The sequence below is a fragment of the Sorex fumeus genome, unplaced genomic scaffold (assembly GCF_029834395.1).
Source record: "Sorex fumeus unplaced genomic scaffold, SorFum_2.1 ptg000010l, whole genome shotgun sequence".
Taxonomy (NCBI): domain Eukaryota; kingdom Metazoa; phylum Chordata; class Mammalia; order Eulipotyphla; family Soricidae; genus Sorex; species Sorex fumeus.
In genome coordinates this window covers 21,751,406-21,778,220 of record NW_026606067.1, presented here as the reverse complement: position 1 = coordinate 21,778,220, position 26,815 = coordinate 21,751,406, and the positions used below count along the sequence as shown (strand labels likewise).

Below are 26,815 nucleotides of genomic sequence, written 5' to 3'. Positions count from 1 at the left end.
CTCACTGTGGTATTTAAAGTCCAGACACTTGTTTTGAATTCACCAGGCATGCCTCTGTGCTCCCAGATGCCCAGCTCTGAACTCACCAGGACATGCCTCCATGCTCCCCAATGCCTATGACATGCCTCCATGCTCCCCAATGCCTGGTTGCTCACTGTTTCCTTCCTCTCTTCTCAGTACCACTCCTGTCCCCTTCACCTATCTAACTCAGCTTCCATCTCTCATTTCTGAGGTACTGTCTTACTTGGACTAGTAGCATCAGGGGCTACTGATTCCCTGTGGCCTCACCATGATGCATGCAGGGGCCTCTCCATATTTTGAAGTGTCAGAAATATATGCAATTATGGAGATCTTCTCTGAAGTGAGAAGAATATAAAACTATAAAAACAAAATGTAGGTGAATCTTTGGGGGAGAGAGGTAGGAAATGTGATATGATCAGGTGCTGACATTCTATCAACTTTTCAGTAACCCTACCCCATCATTCTAGAGGGTCACTATCAAAAGGTGTGGGTCAGACTGCCAAGAAGTTCATACATTTCTAGAAAACTTAAGAGTAGGTTAACCTTTAAAATTTGAAATTTTAATACAACTTGCTAGTGGTTTTTTCCCCCAAGAGATACACACCCAATACTTGCCATTACTGAATAATAAGGGTCTATAGAGGTCCTGGACATCAACGGTTAGGATTTGAGGAGAAAGAAGACCATGAGTACCTTTTATTGGTGGAAAACAGTAGAATTGCACTTAACCTGAGTGCACTAAAGTCCTAATCTCATAACCTAGAACCATAACCTAGATAGAGGAACCCTCGTCCAATTCATGGATAAAGAGAGGCTGCCAATTTAGAAAAGGGGAAGAACAGAGGCAAAGTTCAGGCTAAAGTACTGGGAGTCAAAGAATATGTGTCCTCTTGTTTGCCACAGTTTTTCAAGCAGTCTCTCCTCCAGGGTCTCCCACATTTTCCCTCAGAATCTACATCCAGCTTGTAAAGTCTTTAAGCATCAATGACTTTGCAGTGGACAAAGTCAAATGCTCCCTCTCTTAATTCATTGAACACTACCAAATCCAGCACTTAATTTACTAGGACTTCCATAAGAAAGCAACAGCAACAGAAACATTTAAACAATGAGTATGCATAGTCTCGGCTTTAGACTAGACATTTAAATCCAAGATGGTTGCTATCTTGGTTCTTTCAGAGGGACTTTACCCTCCACAGGCGGGCCTGATGTCTGAGTCTTCTTCCCGAGTCTTTTACATGGCTTCCCATCTCTGACTGTCTCTGGCTCCAGAGGTCCACTTTTGATACACCAGTCATTCTGGATCAGGGCCTACTTGACTGACCTCATTTCAGCTCGGCCACCTCTGGAAAGACCCAGTTTACAACAGGTTCCTAAATAGGATCTTATCCTAAGAGGTGCTTGCAGTTAGAGCTCAAACATTTTTTTTTTTAGTTTTGGTTCTGGAGCAGGACACACAGTATAGACCACAACAGGATGAGCACAAGCTTTATTATACACTGAGAAAAGGATGAGCAGCTGGACTTTGTCTAGTTGGGAACTAGCTCAATGTGCTCAGGTTAGGGCTGTTTGAGTAATAGTTTTCACCATAATAAACTGGACCCTTGAGTTTCTCCTCCACTAGTGAGTGGAACATCAAAAAGTGAGTTTGCTGAGCACATCTCACTCTAAAATGTCAAAGCAGGGTGTAAAGAATGTCTTTCCTTTGGAGCAAAACACAGAGGCTCAAGAATCCATTGGGGTGGTCAAATGCCAGTGACACCCAATTTGGCAGAGAATCATGGATAATTGCATAATCCTTGCTGATTTGCCTCCAATGCCACCAGGTTCCTATTAAGTGATTTAATGTGTTCCTAATTTTGCAGAGAAAAAACATTCTACCATCTCCCAAAGAACTATGGATGCATTATGCCACATATAGGTGTATAATCAACATATACATTATTGTATATACAATATACAAAATATCCCCATGCTCACCTACTTAAGACTCAGACAACACAAGTGAAATGACAAGACCTAATCCTGGTGATGTGGAATTAGTCTTGATAGGTATTTTCTCTCTGGATTTAAGAGGTTGGCCATGGTTAGGACTAAGTTTTAGGAGCAGACCACAGACACTGGAGACCCTAAAATGACAAGTGAGGACACTGACATTTGCCACTCCCTCACAGAGGGCACATGAATGACTGACACTGAGTATTTGGTGCCATCAGACACCATCAGAAGGATAGACTGAGCCAGAAGTATCCCAGAGGAACTGCAGAAGAAGATGCTCCCAATAGAGTGCTCTGAAAAGTGAAAGCCAGTCAACAAAGGAGAAGGAAATGGATCTGTCTCAGTTTCAGTTGCTGCTGCTCCAGGTGACCCAAGATCGGTCTGGTCACACCAAACAAGGGCGACAGAGTGATGAGCCAACCTTCTTTTCCCTCTTCCAGCAGTTGGAACAATTCCTTTGACTCTACACCCCACACACACTTTTTTAAACCCCAGTTTCCCTCTTTCCAAAATAAAATTTACTTTTGTGACTGCTGTGGGTGTTTGGGTTCTTATTTTAATTTATTTAAAGTTTGATTTAAATTTGGAACCCACAGAAGACTTTTGACATTTATTTCTGGGGGTGTTTTCTGAAGCTCGATGAAGTGGGTGTTGATTGACAGGCAGGTTGCTATGGTAATAACTGTCACTGCAGAGACTCAGGCTTTATTTTCTACTCTTCCTTTGTCAGGCAAAGGTTTGTGGGATATTTTAAAAATAGTCTCTAAGTGCCCCAGAATTAATAGGAAACTGTACCGGGACTCTTCACTAACATACCTATCGGAATCTGCAATTGCTGCCCCATCCTGCCATGTGATTCTGCATCTGTATTCATAACTTTCAGTTTTAAAACAGGTGCTTTCCAATATTGTTTTCTTTCATTGGCTACTGATTTTCACATTTCCCTTATGATACTGGTTCTCTCTAAAAACGTTCTGGGATGGAAATTGAAGTAATCAAAAGCACTAAAGAGTCTGACCAGAGAAATCCCCAACTAGCACCATCATAGAGTTGGACAGTTTATCCTATATTTCCTGGGCGAGTCTTTTACCCAGGTTCTTACAGACATTCCAGAGACAGACATTTCCAGCATAATGGTCAAAAAGGAGCATCCTGGTTACTTGGAACTCAGATGTTCTCATTTCTAATCCTGTATCCCTTCCTCCATTGTTAATAGCCTCTGGGAAAATTGGGAATAAGATTAAAGAAAGTGCAGAACCTCTAACCAAATACTAATCAAACCTGAATCTCCCATTTCTCAGCCTCCCCACTCTAAGACAATCTTCCTAACACCAAAAAGCAGTTCTAAATACTTCGCATCGCTGAACCAAACCAAACCAAACAAAAGGCAGAAGGTCCATGAAATCATATACTCAGCAAATAATGAAGAGTGACCTTCTTCTAAACTCAGCTTTTGAAATGCCTGAATCCAATCATCTACTTTTTTAATATGAGGTGCCTCTCTCTTTTCCTCCACCTACCAACATAGCCCAGCAGCCCCGTGAGGCAGCTTCTGGAGCTCTGGAAATAGTCAGGGGCTGAGTGTTTGCATACTTTGTATTCCTCTGGCTGCAGTCAATTCCTACCCACTTTATGTTGGTCTGATTTAGCTCCCTTTTATATGAATGTCAAGTTTTGCATTTGTTAAGGGCCATCTTCCAGACCCCTGCTGGAAAAGCAAATTTTCCTCTTTGGTAATGCTTCAAATTTATACTACCTACATATGAATGTACCCATAGTGGGAGGAAGGAAGGCATAGAGAAACATAATTTGTTTTCTTGAAACCTGGTTTAAACTCACACAATTTCTTTAATCATTCCACAGGGGGGGGTTACAGAAGGATTTTTGTTTCCTTACCACAGAATCTCTAAGTGCTTATGCCATTTGGTAGCATGGAAATGTGCATAATAATATTGTATACTTTTTATCATATTATTCACAAATTGAATATATACATCTATATATAAATACATGAGATCCATGTTATTAGTGATGATCATAAGTCTGCATGACAGCCTGGTACAACATTTCTGAGACCTGGAATTTTTCATTTGGAGGGCCAGATTTAGAGGAAAATTGAGGAGACTTGGGTTGATCTTACGTCTCCCTCCTTAGTTTGAAGATCTGACTTGAAGGGAAATCTATTTCTCTGATCTCCCTACAAAAAGCCCAGTCATTCGAGTGATGCACAGATCTGAAAAGGTGGTGGGAAAATGAATGAGTTTGGCAAGGGAATGGAGTGATGGCATGAGAATAAATTCAGTCTAACAAAATGCTAACCAGAGCAGAAACTATCATAATTTAGATGAATGCTAGAAACATGTTCCCCATGAGTGCAGCATTATTGGTACATTTCTATTAAAAGCTTCAATTGTGTAATGGGACAACTACTGGGCTTGGTCAGAGAGTTTGGACCTAAAGTCACTGGATAGCATAAAGTATCGATTTAGTTGAGGTTAAATTTCATTTTAAAACATGTTTAAGGTGGCCAGAGCAATAGCACAGTGGGTAGGGCATTCGCCTTGCCTGCAGCTGACCTGGGTTTGATCTCTGGCACTCCATATGGTCCTCCTGAGCACCGCCAGGAGAGATTCCTGAGTGCAGAACCAGGAGTAACCCCTGAGCATCACTGGGTATGACCAAAGAAAAAAAATGTTTAAGTGAGTCTTTAATTAGGAGACTATTTCAGATTTATAGAAGATCTCAGAGAAAGCACAGAAAATTCTCAAATAGTTGTGACTTATCACCCTCAATAAGTCAGCACAATACTCATAATTAATAAACCAGTGTTGCCAATCTCAGTTTTAAAAGAATGTTTTACTTCCCTTGAAGCCTATGAGACCATTTGGGAAAACCATGAACTGTCCTTTGAGTCTGTTATTAATCTCTTCAGCCCTTTCCCTTCTCTCCTCCATCCTCTTCTCCAACACCACATTGCCATTATTCGTCACCATGAATTATCCTTCCTTGGGGGAAATATTTTGGCTAAAAATTCTTTTTTAGCATTAGCCCTGGAGTTAGAGCCTCATCAAATTCCAGAAGAGAAATTAAGAATTTATACAGATTCCAGAAGAGAACCCTCAAAAGTTATTTCCCACAAGGCCCCTCTCTTTGTTTCTATTGACCATTCCTCAAGACTAGTCTGTAAAATTTCACTGTTTGGCTAATAGCATCCAGATATTTGTATTGGATTTTAGTGATGAATTTAATGAAGTCCACAGACATGTCCTCTTTTAATAATGCACTCTGAGACTTTTTTTTTGCGGGGGGAGTTCAGGGTGGCACACTTAGCAGTGCTCAGGCCTTATTCATGATCCTGCATTTAGGGATCTTTCCTGGGAGTTTAGAGAAAACAATAATATGACATCCTGGTGATCAAAACCAGGTCAGATACAAGCAAGGCAAACTACCAACCAACCCAGACCCCAAGACATTCCTAAGGCTTTAATGCAATGCTTGTTAATTGGTGGTGTGTGTGGGGGGGTGGGGAGGAACAAATAGAAATAACTTTTGAGGTTGAAAGAGAAATAAATCTCTTATCGGAGTAAATTATAAAATCTCCATAATTCATCCACAAAGCACAATTATTAATCCAGGTACCTGATGTCTCCATATTTTGTCCTCATATAATATAGGAAAACAGAAAATCTGATAAGTGAAGTCTTTTACCAAAGAGACATTCCCCCCAAAAGCAGGTTGTCACTTTTCAACAGACTGCAGATCAATATATGATGGAGAACTCTGCTCTTTGGTAATATTAAGATGTTGACTTCAGCAATAAGCATGTGATAGATCAGAAGTTAAGATGAAATGCTGGCCAATGAGACACAGGAGGAAGAAAGATGCTTAATTTAGAACGGGAGACATCGAGAATCTTCCTCCACAGCCAGCTCAAGGGCTGTACTCTCTGAAGTCCTGCATGTGTCATGCATGGCCACAGGATCGGCTTTTCATGACAGTTCCTACAGGAGTCCAGCGGTGGGGACAGTAGGGGTAGGTAGGGGACCATGTTCTCATGGAAGTTACCCGCAGCCACATGGAAAAGTGGCTAGCAGAATACAAACAATGCTTCTCAGTCTCGTTCACATGGAGAATAAATGAAAGTGTTATTATTCATGCTGCTGTCAGACAGGATCACGTCTGAGTCACATCACACACCACTGTGTCTTGATTTAGTTATTTACAAGATCCCTGGAGAAAAGCGAGTCTACAGAAGTCAAAAATAAAATTCGAAAAAAAACCTGCAACCGGGGCACCTGGTCCACTCTCTGAGGTGATCACTGAGCAGGACATGCTTGCTTAAGTGGTTCCAAATCGTGGAAAAGAAATTTAAAAAATTAGAGTTTAATTTCTTGGTGGAAACTACCCTACATATTTTAAGCAAGTTATTGGAGTTATTTTGTGCAGTGAGATTTGGTTTTTTATTTACCTGTGTGGAACGAGACAAAAATAGTATCAATTCCATGGAATTTTCTAAAAGATTCAATTGAAATATAACACATTGAAGAATTGGCAAAGAGAATAAGGTTCCACAAACGTTGGTTGATAAATACAGTAAAGTGTTCCCAGAAGCAAAGACCAAGACCATACCCACATCCCTCCTGAGTGAAAAAGCAGTCAAGCATGTGTTTCTTTCAGGGGCAAAACATACCAACAGTCACATGTTATGGAATCCATGAAAATGCATAATGAGCCTGGGCATGGTTAAAGTCAGCTTTTGCCCAACTGATCAAGTAAACTTTGAAAAATAAAACTAATGACCTCCTCTTTAGGAATCCAGAATTATGGATCAAATATGTCAGATGTTGATGCCTGACCAGACCTGAGCCGAACCAGACTGTAGGAAACGAGTGACTCCACCACCCCTACCTTCTGCAGCATCCCTGCACCATGACATTTCCTCTTCCTTCCTGAACTTCTGACCCATTTCTCTCATTATTTCTTCGATGCCTTCCATCATCTTATGCAACACACATACGTGTTGTCACAGAATTCTCCAAACCCTCTTAATGTGGTTCCTGCTGGTTTCCTAATCCCCCTTCCTGCTCCAGCCCCTCCTTTCAAGTTCACAAGACCCGGCTGCAGTGAGCCAGATACTCTTCACTGAGGAAACTTCAAGCTAGGTCCTCTGCTCTTGGGCCCACACAGGGATTCTCCAACAAAATCCTTTCCACGACACCCACCCTGTTCCTTCACATTCCTCCAGACTCCCACATGCTTCACTTATCAGCTGGCCCAGAACTTCAGGAGGCCCCGGGATTTGCTGGAACTGAGATCAAGCCACTCTCCACACCTCTCCAGCTGGCTTCCTCTCCGTGCTCTGGGGAAACTTCCAGCAAAATGTTACCTGGTACAGGTATGAAGAGAGTCACCACCCGAAGCTTTTAAAGCTAGGGGAAGGCTCATATCTCTTTTTGCTGATAAAATCAAGGTTAGATTTGTTATTTTACTGATTATCATGGGAGAACGCTCAACCTTTGAGTGCTGACATTCCTAAGTTAACCCTTTAAATCTTGCCCTATTAATCAAGCTACATTGCCATTATTTATTTATTTTTTTTTATTTATTTATTTACCTGACTTTTATTTATTTATTTACTTATTTGAGGTTTGGAGGCTGCACCTGTGGGTGCTCGGGGATTATTTCTAGTTTGGTGCCCAGGGGCACTTCTAAAGGTGCCAGAGATGACAGTGAGGTCAGCTATATGCAAGGCCAGCACATTACCTGCTATATTCTCTCTCCAGCTCCTTGTCTTTTTATTTATCTACTTTTGGCTTAGTGACCAAACCCAGAGGTCCTCAGGGCTTACTACTGGCTCTGCACTCAAGAAATTACTCCTGGTTGGCTGGGGGTGGGAGGTATATGGATTTCCAGAGACCAAAACCTCGGTCAATTGCATGCAAGACAAATACCCTGCCTGCCATACTATCATTTTAGCCCCAAGTTTCATGTCTGCTCAACTGGGGTCACAATACAAGACAAAGGAAATAATCAAATAGATTATATCTTGCTATCAAGTTGGAAAGAGATTAAGCATAGAATGATTCAGAGGAAGACTGATGGAGGGCCAGAAAATCCTTCATAAATGCCTGACTTTTCCACCACTTCCAATGAAGTGTCTTATGTGTTGATAACATTTATATGTTTATAATGCCAAGGTTTAAATGGTTTATGTGCCAAGGCATTAAAAATAAATAAATAAAACTCAGATAAATATCTTACAAGCACATTTGTGGGGTGGGGAAAAGTGCTCCAAGAAGAACAGCAAAGACTCTACTGAAAGGGGCGCCCGTCATAGGAGGGGGACATGCAAATATCAGCCAGCCAAGCTACTAGGAACTTCCAAGTGAATTGGCGCAAATAATTAAAGAAGATGCTTTATGGATTATGAAGCACAGAGCTTGCCATTTGTGACCTGCCTCTTGGACTCATCTTCGTGTTTCTCTTTCTTAAAATGTGGCCTTGTTTGTTTGCAGGATGAGGCCTGGAGCAGATGCTGGCATAAGAGCTGTGGCGTCTCCTCTCCTGATTCACTGCACAGATCTGCATGCAAACCTCTCATGGGACTACAGGGACAACACAGGCTTCAGACCTCTGCCCCACTTCAACCCCAGCCCAACATGGAGTTCCCCAAGCATTTCTGGGGTAGCTCTAGGGGTTCCTAAGTGCCAGCGTGGCCTGTGTGATCCTCAGCACCTCAAAGCAGCCCGAGCAGACCCCCATTCTGCATGCCCAGACTACTGCCTTCAACTACCAGCCTGATTAGTGAGAATTCCTGCAAAGTACTCCTCCACCCCACCCTGGAGAACCACTTAGGAGACCGCCCCCACCAAAAAAACACAACAACAACAATAAAAAATAATGATAAATAAATATCTCTTGCTACATCTTAGCTCTAATTAGAAAGTCTTTCTAATTGATTGTTGTTGCTTGCAGTAGGGCAAGTTGTACTGTGAATTATTCATAATCAGGCATCCAGATAAAATGGCCAGGACTCTGCTATCCCTAATAACACTCTCCCCAGGTTTTCAGCAAAGAACCCCATAACACCCTCCTTTCCTGCTCTCTCCAAATCTCCAAGGTCCTATATTCCCTCACCCAGTTCTGACAGAGGCCAGGAAAGGAGGCGTGGGTGCAAACGGGGGCACCTGTTGGGAAAAAGCATCTCAGAGGCCTACACTGAATTTCAAGCCTCTTTTCCTCTCTGGGACCTATGCACTAGAATTGCTGAAAGGCTGGCAACAATATTCCCTACTGCCATTCCAAAAAGAAAAAAACGGCAATAAAATGAAATAAATCCCAATCAGTGAGCAGAGTTGGTCTAGTTGCTCCTTCTCCTTGTCATTATCTTTCCCTCACCAGGAATGCCCATGGCCAGGGGCCCTGTTCATGACATCTACTGCGTGGCTCACCAAGGGGGCATTGCAGCCAGGGCCAGTACATATGGACAATGCTGTATTCCTCCCCTTAGACTACCCACTGGTCAGTGCTCACACCCCCTAGACACAGGAAGAGGCTCAGCCTCCACCCCATGGGTCAGACCCCACATAGACCTGGATGGTCCAGAGACTCTAGTATGGGCAAAGCCAAGGAGAGTACTGAGGGAATACAGCTTTCCTGCACCTTTATGGGTGTGACTGGAAAACTCCCCAGCACAGCATGTGGAACCCTGGGAAATCCCTCACTGTGCATGGGCAGGTCAGCCATGGGAAGTCACGAAGCTACATGAGGCCTCATTTGCTGTGGTGCAAACAAGCTTAAATAAATTACTCGGAGAATATCATTTCCATTTAGAAATTCATCCTGACGCATGACATACCTGCCAATGCTTTGGTTTGGTTTGGTTTGATTTTTTGGTTTTGTTTTTTTGGTTTGGTTTGTCTTTTTTTGTTGTTGTTGTTTTGTTTTAAAGATACTTTTTAAAGCAACACCACACATGAAACCCTGACTGTGGGTATCCTAGGCGTAGGATAACTGTTCAAGAGCAAGGGATTCCCATACCCTTTTTGAAAGAAGCAGTCCCTCACACTACCCACCTCCCGCCCCCCCCCTTACCCCCCCCACAGAGCAGCAATGTTATATTCATGGTTGTTTCTCAGTTTCTTTTATTTGGGGGTCTGAGTAGGGTTTGTGACCCCAGGATTAGTCTCAGCAATGCTCAGAGACTAACCCTGGCTCTGTACTCAGGGGTGGACTCTGGTGGTGTTTGGGGCAACATATGCAGTGTTGTGGGGATTCAAACCAGGGTCAGCTACATGCAAAGCAAGCACTTTATCCACTGTTCTCCATCTGGGGCCCATTTCTGTTTCCAGTGATCTCTCTAGCTGCCACTGTTCAGAAGGAACATTCCAAACACACTGCCAGAAGGACTAGCTGGTCTCCCAGGGGTGCGGGGATTGGTATCAAGCTATTCAGGCTCTCTCATTCCACCCAAAACTTCAGGTAACTGGCAAGCGGGTGGAGCCAGAATGGAGTGAACTGGCTCTGACAGGGCTGGTCCCCATCACAGACCTCTGTCTCATTCCTTGTTGCCCAACTGAGCTGTAGTGCCACACACTGTAACTGCTCATCCCATGGCTAGGACTTGCCCAAGACTTGCAACGGTAATTACCAACGACAGGAGCTTGGAGCAAAACCCTCTTAGGCTGCAGGGTTATGACTTTGGGGGTGGAAGGAGACAGAGGGCCGAGACATTGAATGGACTCCACATCTGATGGAGTCATTTAGACAGCCCAGGGTTCCAGTATGATGGTCCCAATCAGGACCAGAAGCCTGTTCTGGTCCTCCCAAGGGTCAGGAATCACTTGAGCCCAAGCAGCCCCATGTACCTTCTGAACTAGGACACATTCTCACCTCCCAGCTTCCTGGCAGGGGTCCTGGAATGTCATTTCTTTGCGCTGCAGCTGGGAGCTTGGACTCACTTTCCCTGGCCACTCACTCCCTTCTCCGCACTCCATCTCAGAAAGGGGCGGGCTTTGCTCTGTCCCCCCACCAGTGAAATACAACTGCCTCCTAAATGGGGAGATGAACTCGGCCTCCTGCAAGGCCGAGTATTTACATAAGCTGGAAGAGGTCTGTGAGTTTATTGGTTAGGGGGAAAATAAGCAGGCCATGAAATAATTATTTTTCATTGTGCCCTGCCAAAGCCATTCAGCCAAAGGCTAAATTGAGCTGCTATTGTGATTATTGGAACAGCGGAGCCAAAAAGTCTTTGCCGCAAAGCATCCCGGCTGTCCTAAATTTTGTTCTGATGGCTAGTTTGCATGCTGGCTCAGATCCTGCCAAATCAAACCCCCCAAATAGGAGGGTGGATGGGGCTGCTGTATCCCAGCCCTCATCAATGACTGGTTTAGGGCCATTCGGAGCTCTGGATTAGAAACGAATCACTTCCCAGCACGATCCCGCACAGTAGGCCTGTCCACAAGCACTTGGAGGCGAGGAGAAGAAAATGAAGACTTCCCACATTTACCTCCGTCCATTTCTCTCATTGCCTATTGCTCTTTATGGCAATATTGAGTCCTTCCCAGCTGTCTGGAAGGCAGCCAGCAACATCAGCACCAACTGGGTGGGCTTAATAGGGCATGGAACTCGCCCCCCTCCCCCACCACCAATGCCTGCGTGGTGCCTTGACAGGTATGTCTGCTGATCATTGGGCTTTGTGACCAAGTCACAGGGCTTTCCAAGACTTTCAGCAGTGCCGGGGGCTCTGTTTGCTTGGGGTAACCCAATCCTGGACCTCTGGGACTCTGTGGCCTGTGACAGGCAACAAAGATGAGCTGGAAGAAATAAGTCCATTGATATTCTAAGATGTCAAGTCAGTACCTCTTCTAAACCAGCATTTCACTGTGAGCTGTGGTGAAGAGACATTTGAAAATAAAACAAAAGTGAAAGGCAGAGAACACCACCAGATCAGTTCAGTCAAAGCTGACTTCCTCCATCTTTGCCCACAATCATGCAGAAAAGCAACAGATGAAAAAATTTAATCAGAGCACCTCTTCAACCCCAAGGCCACACTAGGCCTGACACAAACCCTTGTGTCTTGAGAATAGCTGCTAAGGCTAATCTCTCGTTTATGGCAGGAATCAGATGCACATGAATGTCACTGCAAAGTACACCAGTGGTTTCCTCGCTGACAAAGCTACCCTTTTCAGGAAAGGAGAAAAAGAATCACTCAGCACTTCTTGGAAAACTACCTTCTTAAAAGCTTCCTCCTTGCAATGGAGGCTAGCACCGCCCCTGAGGACCATCACCTCAGGAGTGATATCACCCACTTTGGGAGCCAGTTGTGCAGGAAAGGAACCCTAGAGAGAGGGCACAGACAGCCAAGAACCACCAGGAACCGGTAGGAAGACAGCAGGGAGATGCTGGGTCTGCTGTGCCTATACTTAAACCTTCCCCCTGAGTTCAGTGCCTGAACTCCCACTTCTGCTAGGACAGGTCTCACTTCCCCCAAAGAATCAAGTAGAGTTGGGAACATCACCAAAGTGAGGGTCTTTCCTGTTTCAGGACCTATAGCAAAAAATCCTCAAGAACGTGACTTGGAACAGTGAATGCCATCCTGAGGGCTGTCTCCCACTCACATGCCAACCGGAAACTCCCTTTCTAAGGGAACCGAGCCAGGGCATCACCCAGTGGATCCCTACAAGGCTACTCTGCCTCCAGTGGGGCTGAGTTGGTGTCCAGTTTATCACAGTAGATCCAGTGCCACTCACTTGGTGCTATTCATGTGGAGCCTTTTTAGTGACTCTGCAAGGTTCAGTTGATTATTAACTGCATTAACTTTGCAGCCTGCAAACCTCACACCACACTCGGGCAGCCTAGGGGATGTTCCGGGTATTGGTTAAGCCAAACACATTCCATACAGTAATGTGCTGCCAGAAAAGTGGGTTCTTTCCTGGCCAACCCTAACTGAGACCCCCACCTCCCAGTCTGCTGAAAAGAATCCACAAGTGGATTGTTCCCTGTCTCCTGAGCCACAAGTTATGGGAGCTGTGCATCCCTCCACCCTAATTCCACCCAGGTTGACTGCCAGAGGGGACTCGGGGTCATCAGAAACCAAGCTACATCTGAGACCCTGGAGGCTGTGCTTGGGCATGAGCCACCCTGGCTTGTGGGCTAGCCACGATTCAGGGCTTCAGCTCTAGGAGAAGCCACAGTGCAGGGCTGCCAGCCACTGTGACCATGGACCCCCGCAGCACGTGGAGGGGGTCTCACTCTCAGGCCTCTGTGCAGACAGCCACCCCCACTGCACCATCAGCCCGCAGCCAGTGTCTAGCAGAGCCGGGCTGTGGGGAGAGCGGCAACCCATCCCAGGAATATAAACAGGGTGGAATAAAGGCAGGGAGCATGCAGAACAGGTGCGGAGCAGGACTGGGATCCTTTCCTTAACGCTTCCCAAGTCCTGACACTCCAAGCCCACAATCACCCACCAGGAAAGCCCCCTTTTCTAGAACGTGTCGCAGGAGCACCCCAATGGTACATGCGCGCTGCCGCTCACAGCTTCCCCTGCGCTGCATTGGCGGATCCCACCCCCTGCCTGCCCCAACAGCACAGGCCTGGCCATCCGGGAGGTCAGCGTTCCATGACCCCTCCACAGAAAATTCTGGAAGAGCTGGAAACATCCAGCTCAGGCAAAGAGACCCCGGGGCTGGAGAAGTTCTACAGAAACCAGAAAGCGTGAGCGAGCCCGCAGGAGCAGCCGCACGGTCCTGCAGCCCTTGGGTCTGGGGCGTGCAGAGCTGCGTGAGCTTCATCCCTTGGTCGCTTTTTCCATTGCCAACCCTGAGTGAAATTTCTCCTAGATGGAGAACCATCTAGGCCGAACGGGAAGTCGTATGGGAAAGCACGTTTCCAGAGGCCACCGTTCATGCTAGTCCAATTCAATCTAGTGATTTTCCCTGCCTCCGACAAAATAAAACTGGTGACAGGTATTTTATATCTTTAAATTAGTCCAGAATGACAAGAAACCTTGTGGAGCTACGTAGGATTTATGGATGATGCTTTTTTCCTCTCTAGAGTTTCCAGTGGCAAGAGCCTCTTTATAAGAATTTTGCAGGCCTTGTTTAAAAAATATATACTCAGGATAGGCACCTATGCCCCTGCTTTCTGGGAGCAAAGCTTACGCCAAACGTCATATTAACTTTTCTCATTAAAGACTGTAACTAGACCTTCCAGAAAAATGTCTCCCTTCCATTTTTCTCTTAAATTCAAAAGTAAATGAGCATTACTAGAGCTCGGAATTTTTAAAACAAGTTCTTTTAAAAGAATAAATTTTAAAGAAGAAATTAATCCCAACCCTTACCTTTGGCACTTCACACAACTTCGGCCAGGCCTTACCTGTATAAATAGAAAGAACTAATTTACTAGCGAAATGCCCCTGGGCAAGCGTGTACTGGCTAATGAAGTGCTCAGCTTTTGCATGATTAACCAGCTGGTGGGGGCAGTGTAAAAAGCAGAGGGCATAAAAGAATATGAAAAATTGATTAGCAGACCTCTTTAAAAGCAGCCCATGAAAAAAATGTCCCCCTCTTTTATACTCAGGGGTGCAGAAATTGGCAGGGAGAGGAGTAAAGCAAGAAATGGAGCAGGCCCTTGGCCGCTGTGTTTCTTCAAGATTGACTCCAGAGGGAGGGTCAGGGAGAAGAAGAAAAGAAGCCCAAGTTCTTCCCAACTGACCTACTTATATGCACGTCCTGGGGCCTAGAGCGAATTTTTAATCTTGTAAGAGGCACGACCAGTAGTGGCCATCCCAGGCGACCTCGGCTGGGTATTCAGTGCTCTCCCCCGGAGCACTCGCCCAGACCACACTTGGCTTTAACTACTGCCAGGCCAATTCATTAAGAAAAAGGGGTAGTGTCTTGAGCCAGAATATTTATACACTTGACTCGGAAACAATGTATTCAAAGGGATGTTGTCCCAAGCTGCAGATGCTGGGGATTTTCTGATTCAGAAAATTCTTCAGCAGACCTTGCAGGAATTCTTCATTTCCTGCTTCAAGAAGGCACCTGGAGTTAGATCCAAGAGAAATACACACAGACCCCAATGATAAGACAGGGCCCAGGAGAGGCCAGGGAGATGTGCTGAACACTAGATACCACAGCTCTCTTATCCCTTTCCTTTCTGATCACACAATTAAGATGTGCACCCCAGCACTTCCCAGCAGAGCAGAGAGGGTCGCAAGCCGCATTCAGTGGCCTCAAGCCCCAGATCTTTCTTTTCACCAAGACGGCTGCTTAGGTTCAAGCCAGAGCACAGAAGCCCAGGCCTGGTGCTGGGGAAAATGTGTGGACAGACACTTGTGCACGCACACACAGACGCTTATGTGTCTGTGCCCCTTCCTAGTTGAGTCAGGGTCAGGTTTCCCACTTCACAGACAGCTGCCTTTCTGACACTCCTCTCCTGTACTCACCACCATGCCTAGGAGAACATATCTCCCTTGGAGAAGCAGCCACACCAGACCTCCACCAGGCATGACCCCCAGGACTTCACAGGGTAAATCTCACAATAGCAGCCACAGAAGGCCAGCAAAGGGCTCTGAAACCAAGGCTCTAGAATCACGCGAGCTAAGTGACCTTGGACAAACTGCTTAGCCTTTCTGGGCCTCAGCTTCCTCTTCCACGCAAATAAAGGGCATTCCACATTCCACATGAGTATTAAGCCATCTTCCCATATTGAGGTTTTTTTTTTTCTGGACTTTTGATGGGTTCATAGACCAGAGGAGAGAAGCTGAACATTTCTGGAGTTACTTTACTTTATAAAGATGCTCCAGGCACAGGCTTGTCCAAATGGACTGTTGAGCTCTGGAAATAGAGCTAGTCTGAATTTCAAGACTCCATATCAAGAAAAATTCAAATTATTAATACCTCCGCCCCTCTTGGAGAGCCCAGCAAGCTACCGAGAGTATCTTGCCCACGTGGCAAAGCCTGGCAAGCTATCCATGACATATTCGATATGCCAAACACAGTAACAAGTCTCAAAATGGAGACATTACTGGGCCCGCTAGAGCAAATTGATGAACAACGGGAGGATAGTTTGTTTGTTTGTTTGTTTAATACATTTTATATTGGCTATCTATAGCAATGAACATATTTAGGATGTGCTAGCTTAAATAAAACACATTATTAAAATTTTAAGAGTTTTTTGAGGATGACTAAAAAGTTAGTTTATTTATTTGTGGGATCACATCCAGCTGTGCTCAGGGATCACTCCTGGCAATGATGAGGTGACCATAGTCAGTGCTGGAGATGGGACCAGAGCCAGCCAAGTGTTAGGCAAGGGCCTGGACATCTGGTCCTCTATCTTACCAGCCCCTAGAAAAATTTTTAAATCTGACTCCCTATGTTTCTGTTGGACAACAATGTCCTTCAAGGAGATTTTTGGCACTTAGATCATATCTGGTCCACAACTTAGGATTCTATATCCTGCGTGCCAAAGAGGAGTTTTTCTTTCTTTAAAGGAAGAGAGAAGAACACTAATTTAAAAGGATGTGTGTACCCCTTTGTTTACAGAGCAGTGCCTAAAGGCTCCAAATATGGACCCACCCTAGCTGCCCATAGACAGCAGGAAGGACAGAGGAACTACATGCTAGGCTCAGGGGAAGGCAGCTCTGTTGGGAAATCTATGAGCCCAGGGACAGGAGAGAGAGCCTCTCCTGTGCTGATATAAAGATGCAGAGCAGGGGAGTAACAAAAGAGCAACATAATCAGAAACTGGATCTACAGAACTGAGCTCAGGGCTCCAGAACTGAGCATATTATTAAGATGTAGTGAGAGGTGGGGGCCAGGAGGTAAAGGGTTACTGAGGAGCAGTAGGGATTGAGGGGGGACCCAGAAACAATGATGGAAGGAAACAGACACTCTTGGTGGGGGGTGTGGTGTTGGAATGCTGTATGCATAAAATCTTATCATTGACAATACTATAAAATTATAAATCACAGGGACTGTAGCACTGCACTGTAGCACTGTTCCCCCCCCCCCCATTGTTTTGCTCGAGTGAGGCCAGTAATGTCTCCATTGAGAGACTTGTTGTTACTGTGTTTTGGCATATTGAATACATCATAGGTAGGTTGCCAGGCTTTGCCATGTGGGCGAGATACTCTCGGTAGCATGCCGAGCTCTCTGAGAAGGGTGGAGAAATGGAACAGGGCTCAGCCGGGCCAGTCGCACACAGGGCAAATGCCCTACCACAGTGCTATCATTCCAGCCCAAATCACAAGGACTACAATTTAAAAATAAAGCACGAAGGACGGTAAAGATAGATGGTACAGTGGGTAAGAAACCTACCTTGCATGAACCCAGTGTGGGCCAGATCCCAAGCCTGGCCAAAAGTGATCCCTGAGCACAGAGCCAGGAGTAAGCCCTGAGTATACATACCTGAGCATGGCCCTTAGTTTCTCCCCTCATTTTTTAAAAAAGCAAACAGAAGACAAGGAGCCATATAATAAGGGTCAAAGAGAATGTACAGGGGTTAAGGCACTTGGTCGCATGTGGGTTGACTCCATTCAATCCCCAGCACCACGTAAGGTCCCCTGAGTACCACCAGGAGTGATCCGTGAACATAGTCATGTGTGACTCAAACTCCCCCAAACAAATAAATAATAAAAATAAATCCAAAGACATGTCATAGAGACAGTGTGTGGCTAGCTAAGGCAGGAACACTTGTGCGGATAACTTTTGTGCATGTCCCTGTCGGTACCCCCAATGCCATCCCCCAACACCAGAGCCCCTAGAGGACATGTGGGCTACAGGAAACTTAACTCAGAATTTCAGTACCAGAGAAGAAGGATGTTTGAACAAAATTTCGCCATCTGTCTCCCTCCACCTTCCCACCATTTCCCTAGTGTGGGAGAAAGGCTAAGCAGAGAATTTCAGAAGGAGCAAGAGGCATGCAAACTCAGTCTTGATTTTTCTCCTGAAGCAGCCATCCCTTTCTCCCTCAAACTTAAGTGTCCCTTTTAAAAGAAAACCACAGAGCATGGGGAGATTATTGGGGACGGAGGGGGGGGGGGGAAGGGGGACATTTAACTGAATATCTATGCTTGCTTGTTAACTTTTTCTTCTCCTTCAGGCAAAATTTAGTGTGACCACCTGTCCCAGTTTGCCTCAGACACAAGGGTTCCTGAACTTTTCCATGTGCTGAAGGATAAAAATCAGGACGGCCGGGGGCAAACCAGGAGGAGCTGAATGATTTTAAATCTGAAGACTCCACCTGCTCTTACAGAAAAATGCCAATGCTCAAGGCATCGTTTTCCCCCTAAGAGCAATGCCTTTTCACAAGACTGCCTGTGGGATTTTTGCTGCTTCTACTCTCATTGCCTTTTAATCATTGGAAATTAAATGTTCAGTTAGTTCTCCACTGACCATTCAGATCTCTCATTTTATGATCTTGGATCACCCTCTTTAGCCTCTTGGGGCCTCCCTCTTCCCACTGTCATCCCGTGTGGAACAGGGATTCTTTTCCTGACAATCCCTGTTGGAAAATAAGTCTGCAGATATTCAAAGCTGGGAGCATAATGAGGATTCTCAATCATGATGCGGGCTAACTTCAGAGTCGCTGGGCAAGTCAGATATTGAAAGCCTGGATTTTAAGAACTATTTCACACTGTTCATCATGGGATTGGGATTTGTTCCAACTGGAGCTAAAATAAAACCCCAAAATACTCTACTTCCAGAGAAAAGGGTTTGTAAATGATACTTCCAGAAAATTAATCTATGCCAGTCTATCAACAACAACATTCAAATTTTTGCAGGGCTGAAGAGAACCCAGGTCCTCCACCAGTTAGGCTTGTGTTCAGCCACAGAGCCACACTCCCCAATCTTGAACTGCAGCATACTACTGTTATTCACTTCTTTCTCTGGAGGCCACTGCTCTGATGATGGGCAAGGGCCTGGAGATGGCCACTCAGGCTGCCCAGGAAATTTGAGAATGTCATTCCCTACACTCAGTCCTACATGAAAGTGCTCTGGTTGTTTAGAGAGAGCATCACTAGGGTGCATATTATTAAACACACTCTGTTTCAGGGGGATGCTCTATTGTGCAATAATTGCTCCCCATTGTTACATGCACAATTTGGCTGCTCAGATGTGAAAGGAAAACCTCTTAAATAGCTATCACTGCGGATGGCCTGAGGCAGCCACAGTCCCCTGTGACCAGGCCCTGCAGCAACCCATGACTAAGGCTGCAAGGGGCGCCCCCCAGAATCCTTTCCTGATATTAGAAAAGCACCCTGAAATCTCATTAGCCATGGCTGAGTGGGTGCCAAGCCCCCTGCAAGGACTCTGCCGAGACCGAGACCACAGCCCGCTGAAAAAGAGGAAGTGGCCCATGCCTGGGACTGAGGAACTGATCACAGTGAAAAAGCCAAACCAAACCACCCCTGCTGTGTCAGCCCCGGGTAGGGCTTTTCCTTCTTCAGGGATTTGTCCCCTTGGAAGCACCCATCCCCCTTTTGGTGGGGGGAGTGCCAGAGCGGGGGCTCTTGCACAGCACCGCGGGGTTCTCTGAGCCCCCAGCTCTCAGCTCAGTCAACTTAGTCCAGAGCTGGCCCTGGAGTCCAGAAACCTTGCAGAGGACTAAAATGACTCTCTTTGCCCTTTCCAATCAAATTCAGACCTGAGCCATCTCCAAACCAAAAATGCCTTGATGTTCCTGCATGTATCTCAAACCCAGATCCCACTGCCCCTGAAGATCAATCTCCCAACTTGGGCTCAGCTGTCTGACCCCCTGGGACCAAGTCCTCTGGAATGAGCTTCTAGGAGTCTCCCCTATTGTTCTGTGCTCCCGGGAGTTAACATTTGCTCCACCCAAACAACTGCTGCCTCCACTGAGACCTAAGCCAACTTTCTTCCATAAGCCCATTATAACACAAATGGAGAAAGTGGGCGTGGAAGGGACGTGGCACAGAAGGGATGGGGGGGGGAGGGATCAATCTCTGTGTTGCTCTACATTCTCCTCTTCTGGTATTAAAAGCATTTGGAGGGCAGAGCAGGGTCAGGCTGCAGGTACCAGAACACCATGTGCTTCACACTCAGTGGATAACATGGCAGAGTAACTGGCCAGCAGTGCTATGTGGACCATCGTGCTCTCCTGATGGGAGAGGCTCAAGCAAGAGCTAGGATGTCTGGGGCTGGATGGAAAAAAACCTTCTACTTAGGTGTGAACAACTTGATCTCACAAATGACTCAGGCCAAGGTATGACTCTGGAGGTCAGTGGAGGACAAGCTAGCAAAAGCTGGTCCCAAGTCCCATTCCAGGTAAGTCTCACTGGGATTCTATGGACACCTAGGAAAAGCATTCAGCCAAGGGAGTGGCACTGTATGTTACTGCTCTTCGCACTTCCACTTCCGGGGCAGAAAAAGGTGAGGAATAAGATCAAGATCACTTCATCTTCCCTTCAAGAAGCAGGCCTTATCTCTGGGCTATTAGTGTTTTCTACAAGGCCAGCTCCTTCCAAATAGCTCTGGCCACAGATGTGACATACAGAAGTCACAGAAGTTAGTGGGGGGGGGGGAGGGGGGAAGAAGCTGTGGCTGGCAATCACAGGCCTTGCATTCTTTAACAGAATGTTGATGTTTATAGCACCAACGGGAAAAATTCAACTCAAGGGGACACCATTGATGCACAAAGGGTGAGCTTGAACACAAAAGTTTGTGGGACACAAATGTGCACGGTTTCCAAATAGGGTGGCTTCTTCAGAACACTGATGTGGACCATCAGCCAACTTGAACTGAGCTGCTTCCATCTGTGTCGTTTTTCTATCAAGGGCCACTAAGCAACAACTTGCCACCATTCAGTGGAGAGAATGAGAACTCCCAGAGTCACCTGTCAGAGCTATGCCCTCCCAAAAGACCAATCCTGCTCCCCTGACCTTAGATGGCCCCACAGAGCAAAGCACAATGACTCCCTGGGACAAGCTCTTCCTCCTGGGCCAAAGGCAATATTCATAGTCCATTTCTTTCTCTCTGTTTTCACATAACAAGTGGGGTCCTCCAGCCCTGTCTACCCTCATCCAGTGTCTAGGAGCAGAGAGGGACGGCCAACACAGCCCCCCAATTCTGCTTTAGTTTTGCAGAGTAGATCAAGGAGGGAAGGTGGAAAAACATCACTCACAGGCTTCACATACCATCAAACTGAACACACAACACACTCTACACCACCACACTACACAGGCTATGCACCATCACACCACATACACACCACACACCACACTACACAGACCACACACTATACGTCACACTGTATACCATAATAGACAGGCCACACACCACATACCGCACACTTCACACCACACTACAAAAGCTACACACCATATATTACATCACATACACCAGATTCCACACACTATATACCACACTATACAGGCCACAGGCCACATAGCATACACCATCATTCCAGATAGCACACACCACAACATGCCACACAGCACACACCATCACCCCACATACACTATACACTTCACTCTAACAGGCATGTACCACACACCACAGCACACACAGACACACCATTAAACCACACACTGCACACCATCATACTAACATCCAATACTAACTGCCAATCAATATGTAAAGTGAAAATGGGTTTTTGTTTATAAATTTTAATGGGGGTGACTCTTAGGGATGCCCAGGGATGTGAGGAGAGAACCCAGAGCCTTGCATATCCTTGGAATGTACTGTGCCACATAAGCCCCTTCCAATTCCTTATTACAAAAAGGAAGAACTATACTGGAGTAAACACATGAACAAAACCTCCCACCATTCTGTCTCTATTTAAGCAACATGTCCCAAGTTTCTCTCTGAAATCTGAGGAGGAGGTGGGCTTCCCACCAGTAAGTAAACACTGTCCATATAGAATTCCACTTTGAAGAAACCATTACTCCAACAGGCAGGTCGTGCACCACTCTGAGCTTCTGCTCTGCTAAAATGGAGAATTATTTATATTATGGATAGCTCTATTTGTTTTTCTGAATCACTCAGCTATACAGTATGCTGAATGACATCTAAAGATAGAAATTATGGAAATAGAGAAAGCATTTTCTCCAGCGCAGATCTCAAGTTGCTAAAATTAATGGCTTACATTCTTCTCTAGTGTCTTATTTAAAATCTAAACATGCCCCAAATAACATAAGTGACCACCAATTCCCTTGGTGCCTGAGAAGGAAGAGCTCGGCAGAGGGATGTGTCCTGGGGTCTATCAGCTGCCTCTGGAGACATTAGTAACTCCCAGTGAGGTCAAGAAGAAATTTACATGGGCATGGGCACCCAAGCAAATACTCATGTACATTCATGCACACATGCACACACACATGCACACAGAGGCGCCCTGAAGGCACTATGGCCTCCAGCACCACAAGGCAGTGAAAATGCAGAGGCCAGGCCAGGCCTGCAACTCCCCACTTTCCCTGGCCACCACCAGTCCATTCTAAAAGGGAAAACATCCCCTACCAGTGCAGGTGTTTGTAAACAAGTAAGTGTGGAGATGTTTCTAATTATAAACTTTCACAGCTAAAATTAGAAACCCAATCTGTTCACTTAAAAAAATAAATCCCCCAAAGGGTTTATTTAAATGAGAGAAGCCAGTAAGCTTTGATTTGACAAGGAGAGGATGTTCTGCCTACACAGCCAGTGGCCCCCCACTGTGAGTGAGATTTCCCTTTGTTGGATATACAACCCCCTCACCCATTCTGAGGAAAGAAAACACCAATTCCCTTCCAGGGAAGAAGCAGGAACTCCAGCTCTCAGCTTTCTGGTGGGACTCAGGGCTTATGCCTGACTCTGCACAGAGACCACCCCTGGTGGTGCTCAAGCATCAAATTTGGTTCCAGGGATCAAATCTGGTCTGGCTGTGTGCAAAGCAAGCACTCTATCCTCAGTACTATGGCTTTGCCCCCCAGCCCCTTCCCTCCCCAGTCTCATTCTTAAGAAACACATTCTCATGCACTCTTCGAGTTCTGCTTTGCCACCCAGATTTTAATACAGTGTCAGCACTGCTTGGATCTACAAACAAGCCCACTGTCATCCCCAAAAGTAGAGAGGCTGAGACAATGCAGCAGAGAGGACAAGTGCTCCCCATCCACCAGCTCTCAGAAGAGACCAACCTGACTGAGAGCACCTTGTGTGAGTGATCCTGAGGTACACTCCATAAATGGCCTGAGAGAAGTTGTATTCTGTCCCAAGAGGAAACTTTGAACACAAAACAAAAGGCTGAAAATTCCCAGGCACCACCAGAAGTTTGTGTTGGTTTCAAACTCCATCATTAACAAATGCAGTTAGCACAAACTAAACTCCAGTAGGCCAGGCCAGTGTCCCCAGCCCTGCCTCCTGAGATCAAGCATGCCCTGTGGAGCTTTCCAGGCTTCCAACTGACGAAGAGTCTTTCAACAACAGACTTCCTTGAGACTTTGAATCAAGAGACATAATCCTGGCCCAGAGTTCTCCGTTTAGTTATTTAGTTATTTCTGCCCCCACTTTCCATAGCTCTCACATTGAACCACCTTCAAAGGATAAGAGGAAAAAGAGTAATGTTTATTTTCATCCACATCTTGGCTCTTAAAAAACACATAAAGAAGCCATATAAGTCATATTTCTAAAGACAAATAGAGCCTCTAGAGTCGAAAACCTCCAGAACCCAATTCCCACAATACTCTTAGCTGATCTCCATAGGCTCAGGACAAGCCCCTCACTCATGAGAATGAATCCACTGCAAAACTCAGGTACACGGCTGTTGTGACCAAATCTCCAGGCTCTTGTGGAGCTGGGAATGTGCAACCTCCCCCCATTTCCCTGTCTTTCCTGGAGCCTGATGTTCATACTCATGAACTGCCTCCATCCCCATATAAGCTTATATTAATGGCCATGATCCCGAGACTCACAAATAAATCTCAGAGGACAGTCACAAGCCGAAGAGATGCTACCAGATTATCTCCAGTTGTATTAGCCTATTTAAAATTTTAGAATCCCTGGAGCACAGTCACATTCACAGCCGTTTGAGATTTCATACTCTACTCCACCGATGTACCAAGAGTAGCACACCACATTTGATGAGGTGAAGGTAGAAGACAATTGATCTCGATCCAAAAATAAATGAATATTAGCACACAAGGTTCAACATGTAACAACATATTAGTAATCTCTTATACATTGGCTTAAAGTCTCTAGGATGAGATAAAACAATCTGCACACATTTTCCTCTAAAAAACTTCTTTTGAATAATTTTGAATGCATTACTCATAGCAAGCCAAACAAAATAAATTATTTCGGACCTACTTTGGTGCAGGCTTGGATGATGGTGGGCAAATTAGAAATAATGGTGGTCAGAAGGTTCTATGATGGTGGGATTGGTGTTGGAATATTGAATGTAATAAATTACTGTGAACAACTTTATAAAAATAGAATAAAATTGGGGAAAAATTTTAAAAATAAAGACAAAGTACTAATGTGCATTATATAGAAGGTGTTCCTTCTACATTGTTGGTGTAGGCACAGAAAAAGAAAAACTAAGGTCTCAGAGCAGAAGGGTAAAAGATCTAGGGTGCCAGAACCTGGGATTAACCCAACCCTCAGCTGGATTTTCACCTGAGGTGAGGCATCAACATACCTCTCCCTCCTGCCCTTTTACCATCACCCAGAGGTCTGAAAACATCAGAAAGCCAAAGTTTCACTGTACCCTTCTCATATTTCCAGAAAGCATAGCAAAAACTTATAAAAAGACAAAGACAAAGAAAAATCTGGGGGAGCCAACTATAGACCTTTTGATAGTACTTCCTGGTTAATTGGTCTTTCAGTATCCAGAACATAGTGGACCCACACAGCAGGTACCTCTCTCACCAAATGAACAAGACACAGCCTTTGAACTGCAAGAGCTCCAGGCTGTCTGTCTCTTCTGCAGGATGTCTCATAACTCCCTCTGAAATCCTTTTTTTGGCTGAGCACCTTCCTTTGAGCACCCCAGGAACTCCTGCTGTTTGAACATCATCCTTCTCACACATCCATCTCACACATAAGCTCTCTCCACCATGTGCTCCCCTCAGCACAGCCATTCAGTACAAGACTTCTCTAGAAAGACTTCCAAGTGAGACTGCTTGGAACTGCAAGGTCACTCTAATCAATAAATGAGGTTCTGTCCCCAAGCTCTTGAATCCGTTCCCCACTGGAGTCCCCAGTGGGCCTCTGTTCCAGCTCTCTCAAACCTCAGTCTGCCACACTGACCCCAAGACTGCCCTGCAGTGTGGGTAGAGGGTCAGCAAACACCTGAGAGCTCTGGATCACTTACGGAAAGGCACACAGCCACTGACCCTAAAGGACACATAAGAACCCAGGCCGTTTTTCTATTTTCTCAATGGAACTTAACTCTGACTCAAAATACCAGGAAAAAATAAAACCAGCTCCTGTGAAAGGTCTCATCAAGAAGAGCACCAGAATTTTTTTTTTGCACTAGGTTATTAAAATTACTGGCAGAGCTAGAAACATAGTACAGGAGTTAAGAGGCTTGCCTTGCATGTGGTAGTTCCCTGTTTGAGTGCCAGCAATGCACAGGGTCCCCCCAGCACTGCCAGGGGTCCCTCTGAGCATAGATTCAGGAGAAAGCCCTGAGTGCTGCTGCCACAAATCCCATCCTCCCTCCTCTGATCACTGACAGGGATTACTTAAGATGTTAGGAAATTATTCAGGCACATGTATACATATCAAGCTTCTGTGCTTGTGTGTGCGCACACACACACATACACACAGTTTTAGTAAGTGCTCATTAAGCTATCTGAGGTATTAAAACTAATCACGGCAGCCTTCCTTTAATGTTATCCTCAGCAGAAAGAGAAATGAGCCTATTGTCATTTATTTTAAAATCATTCTTTATAAAAAATAGCTAATCTCCAGAAGCACACCTGGTTTATTGAAGTGGATACAAAGATGCAGCCTATAGCCTTAATGTGCTCAGCTGGGAAAATATATTTTTTTAAATGAGCATTTGTTGGGGCTTTATTTGCAAATGCAAAACTATCCAAGGCACTCTTTGTGCATGGAGGGATTTTTCATTTCAAAAACCACATGAACATAGGAGGATTCACATCAAACTCTAACAGCAACAGAGAACATTAACCCTTGCAAAGCTGGAAAAACTCCAAAGCTCCTAGCAAACATGTCAGGGAAGGTCAAATCCCTAGAAAGCAGACAAACAGCCCTGAAGAGCATGCAGGAAAAAAAAAGTTGAACACATAGGAACTGAAGAAACAGCTCAATTGGCTGGAGCAACTGCCTTGGTGAAGGAGGCCTAGGTTTGATTCCTAGAACTTCATGGTTCCCCAAGCACGATCCAAAGCAACCTCTGGGCACTGAGCCAGAGTAGCCCCTGAGCACCACTGGGTGTTGCTCAAAAGCTCAAAATAAGAAAAATAAAAGTAGAACATAAACCGACTCTAACAAAACCTTCCTGACTCCTCTATTCGCAATGCGTTCAAGTGACTACAAAGTTGACGCAAGTATTCACAGCAGCAGAAAAATGGGGATGGGATGGGGGCTCTTAGGTTATATATTATAAGGAAAAGATTACCTACTAATACTGCCTAGGAAGTTCTGAAGGAAAGGCCTGAGCAGTGTGGTGTAGTCCCGAATCTCCAAGATGGCTGAGTTCCATGTGCAGGAAGGCACCTGCTGCCCCTGCTGCCAAGGCCAGGCTGTTGCCCACTTTCCCAGTGGGCAGTTCAGGATGGACAGTGTACCTGCTGACTGAGTGTTTCCTAGCTACCATGGCAGGTGTTGCCTTTCTTCAT

General features: G+C 45.4%; 1 protein-coding gene across 5 annotated transcripts in view; it reads right to left on the bottom strand.

Moving 5' to 3' along the window:
* Positions 1 to 26,815, bottom strand: part of ESRRG (estrogen related receptor gamma) — a 635,624-nt gene that overhangs the window by 530,820 nt on the left and 77,989 nt on the right. For 2 of the 5 annotated variants that reach the window (XM_056110832.1, XM_056110834.1), the window contains exon 2: positions 14,357 to 14,391. The exons of the other annotated variants lie outside the window; for them this stretch is intronic. The gene's annotated coding sequence lies outside the window, so the exon portion shown is untranslated. The remainder of the gene's footprint in view (positions 1 to 14,356; positions 14,392 to 26,815) is intronic. 5 annotated transcript variants of the gene reach the window in all.